The following is a 4,292-nucleotide window of genomic DNA, read 5'->3' on the forward strand; positions in this document are numbered from 1 at the left end:
GCCTCTTCTAGGATTTAGAAATACATCCAGCGCGGTAATAGGGGTGCTTGGTTGCTTTGTTTAGAAATGTTTGATCCAAATTCCCATTACTTTTTGCTCAATTTATCTCTTTGTATACTACGGATTATTTATGATGGTATAATAATATTCATTACCATCGTGAATGCGCAGGATAAACTAAATAATTGTTTTACAATTTTCCTGATCCCCCCTATTTGCACTTGGTATGTTCTACTACCACTAACCCCTTATTAGCTCCTTCACTAGAAAGGGGGTATGTGTGGGTAGAATGTGCCTGTACTGTAGCCTATCTATTAGGACTGACTTGTGATTGTCCTATTGTACCTACAACTTGTAATTAGGTATGTATAATAGGCAAAGGCCTACATGCTGTTTTAATTCAATAATTGTAGCCTACACGGGGTGAAGGGCATTGTGAGTCATCACCACTAAATTCAATCTGAACTCGTGTGCTGCTTGCCTTGCAGAAGATACAACCATGTAACTACAGTAGCCAGGTATGCAATCAATCAGTTACATAATTTCCATCCGTTATAGCCTACAATACACTCAGTGGCCAGTTTATTAGGTACACCCATCTAGTACCGGGTCGGATCCCCCTGTATCAATCAATCAATCAAATGTATTTCTAAAGCCCTTTTTACATCCGCCGATGTCACAAAGTGCTTTTCAGAAACCCAGAGTTAAACCCCAAACAGCAAGCAATGCAGATGTAGAATGCACGGTGGCTAGGGAAAACTCCCTAGAAAGGCCAGAACCTAGGAAGAAACCTAGAGAGGAACCAGGCTCTGAGGGGTGGCCAGTCCTCTTCTGGCTGGCCAAGATGTTCAAACGTTCATAGATGACCAGCAGGGTCAGATAATCATAGTAGCCATGGGATTCACCTGCTCAACGACAATGTACAGATACGCTGTGGCATTCAAACGTTGCTCAATTGGTTTCAAGGGACGTAGCGTGTGCCAGGAAAGCATTCCTGCACCATTACACCACCACCACCAGCCTGTACCGTTGACACCAGGTAGGATGGTGCCATGGACTTATGCTGCTTACGCCAAATCCTGACTCTGCCATCAGCATGACGCAACGTCGAACCAGCCAATATTTTTCCACTCCACAATTGTCCAGTGTTGGTAATCGCGTCCCCACTGGAGCCGCTTCTTCTTGTTTTTAGCTGATCGGTGTGGTCGTCTGCTGCAATAGCCCATCTGTGACATGGACTGACGCATGGACTGACGAGTTGTGCGTTCTGAGATGCCGTTCCTTCACACCACTGTTGTACTGCACCATTATTTGCCTATTTCTGGCCCACCTGTTATCTTGCACGATTCTTGCCATTCTCCATCAACCTCTCTCGTCAACAAGCTGTTTTCACTCTCACAGGGCTGCAGCTGACTGGATGTTTTTTGTTTTTTGTACCATTCTTGGTAAACCCTAGACACTGTCTTGTGTGAAAAGCCCAGGAGACTGGCCATTTCTGAGAAACTGGAACCAGCATGCCTGGCACCGACAATCATACTAAGCTCAAATTTGCTTAGGTCACTCGTATTGCCCATTCTAACGTTCAATCAAACAGTGACTGAATGGCTCGATGCCAGTCTTCTTGCTTTATATAGCAAGCCACGGCCACATGACTCATTGGGTGTGTAGGAACGAACCATTTTAGTGAACGGGGTGATGTACCTAATAAACTGGCCCCCGAGTGTAGGTTTACATGATCTGCCTAAATAAGTTCCACACATAGTTAATTATGGAAGGCTATTTGACTTGGGCAAGCTGTTTCAATGATGTCATTATTGCTTTGTAGGCCTATGACAGTCATGATAGTAGGTAGCCTAGGCATTATAGGCTATATGCTAAAGCTCGTTAACATTTGTATTTACGTTTGTGATACAGATATATCCTACTGTAGGCCTATTGTAGCATTGCTGTCTGACACTAATTTGGTCTTTCCACTGAATAATAGGTTGCACTTTTTGTTTAATTTCACTTCATGTTCTGAACCCTCTAATCCCCTATCTAACCTTTTAACGAAAGCTGAGTCACTGTGACCTCTCCCGACCATTGAGAGGTAGACCTAGACATATCAGTCTGTTGGAGCCTGGTAGGAAGACCCAAGGCTGCCCTCCCTCCCTCCCTCCCTCCCTCCCTCCCTCCCTCCCTCCCTCCCTCCCTGTCCCCATGTAGCCTCAGCACCTATTCTGGTGACCATGCACTGTCAGGTGTCTCAAGGGCATACAATAGCTCTCTCTCTCTCTCTCTCTCTCTCTCTCTCTCTCTCTCTAGCTCTCTAGCTCTCTCTCTAGTGCTCTGTCTAACGCACTCTCTCTCTCTAGCTCTCTCTCTCTCTCTCTCACAGTGGCAATCATGTGCCCTCTGAAACAGACAGGGCGCTGTCTCTCTGTGTGTGTGTGTGTGTGTGTGTGTGTGTGTGTGTGTGTGTGTGTGTGTGTGTGTGTGTGTGTGTGTGTGTGTGTGTGTGTGTGTGTGTGTGTGTGTGTGTGTGTGTGTGTGTGTGTGTGTGTGTGTGTGTGTGTGTGTGTGTGTGTGTGTGTGTGTCTATATGTGTGTGAGAAAGACAGAGAGTGAGAAGGGTAGAGCGGTAGAGAGAGAGAAGGGTAGAGCGAGTGAGAAGGGTAAAGAGAGAGAGCTAGGGAAAGAGAGAGCTAGGGAGAGAGAGAGCTAGAGAGAGAGAGCTAGGAAGAGAGAGAGTTAGGGAGAGAGAGATAGAGCTAGGGTGAGAGAGCTAGGGAGTGAGAGCTAGAGAAAGAGAGCTAGAGAGAGAGAGAGAGAGAGCTAGGGAGAGAGAGAGCTGGGGAAAGAGAGAGCTAGGGAGAGAGAGAGATAGAGCTAGGGAGAGAGAGAGCTAGGGAGAGAGAGAGCTAGGGAGAGAGGGAGCTAGGGAGAGAGAGAGAGCTAGGGAGATAGCTATGGAGAGAGCTAGGGAGAGAGAGAGCTAGGGAGAGAGGTAGGGAGAGAGCTATGGAGAGAGGTAGTGAGAAAGAGAGAGCTAGAGAGAGAGAGAGCTATATAAAAAGCTAGGGAGAGAGCTATGGAGAGAGCTAGGTAGAAAGAGAGAGCTAGATAGAGCTAGAGCTAGAGAGAGAGAGAGAGCTAGGGAGAGAGCAAGGGAGAAAGAGAGAGCTAGAGAGAGAGAGAGAACTGGGGAGAGAGCTAGGGAGAGAGCTAGAGAGAATGAGTGGGTGAGCACTGTATGTGTAACTGGACTACAGTGAACTAAAGAACGAGTTAGATTGTGCTTGTGTGTGTGATTATTTCTCAAACGTGTGTTTTTCATTTCAACATTGTGTCTCTATTGATATACTCCTTGCTTCCCGTCTCAGTTTGTGGTCCAGGGTTTAACTCATACTCAGTGCATTTAGCCTCTATCCCCCTCTGCCACAGCTCCACTTGCCGGTCTGACTTCAATTTGAACTTTGTCGATTCAGGAAGCTAAGGATTGAAATATTTATAAATTATATTTCAATTAATCTTCTCAATTGACCAACTCAACCCCATAGCCTGTTACTCTCTATCTTCTCTACTATTTGTTAGTGTTTAGCACTTTAGAGATATAGTGTGCAACCCAAATAACACTATTTAGTGCACTACTTTTAAACACAAGTGGTGCACTATAAAGGAATTAGGGTGCCATTTGGGATTTGGGACACGGCCATATACCTCTGGGGATGAGAGTCAGTGCAACGTCAGCTGGCTGGCTGGCTGGCTGGCTGGCTGGCTGGCTGGCTGGCTGTCTGTCTGTCTGTCTGTCGGTCTGTCTGTCTGTCTGTCTGTCTGTCTGTCTGTCTGTCTGTCTGTCTGTGTCTGTCTGTCTGTCTGTCTGTCTGTCTGTCTGTCTGGAGTCAGAGCAACGTCAGCTGTCTGTCTGTCTGAGAAGAATGCCATTCTGAGGGTCATTCTTTTCATAACAGTGAAATTTGATAATCACACATCGACACAAACAGACACAAGTTATGTCAGAAACATTTTAAGATTTGTGTATGTGTGTGTATATGTGTATGTGTTTGTGTATGTGTGCACGTGCGTGCATGTGAGTGTGCTTCAGGCATACAGACTGTGATGTTATAGACTGACCATAATGTTCTTAGAACAGGATGGTTACTCCACTCATGAGACAATCCCAGAATCACTGTGATGTCAACTAGTAGTATAAAAGACGACAGTGCCCCAAGGGTCATTCGAGCACAGCTAAGATAACGATGAAATACTCATTTGTTAACTGCCTTCAATTTCTGGTACATAGCTCCTCCTCT

This window comes from Salvelinus fontinalis, chromosome 9 (assembly GCF_029448725.1).
Source record: "Salvelinus fontinalis isolate EN_2023a chromosome 9, ASM2944872v1, whole genome shotgun sequence".
NCBI lineage: Eukaryota > Metazoa > Chordata > Actinopteri > Salmoniformes > Salmonidae > Salvelinus > Salvelinus fontinalis.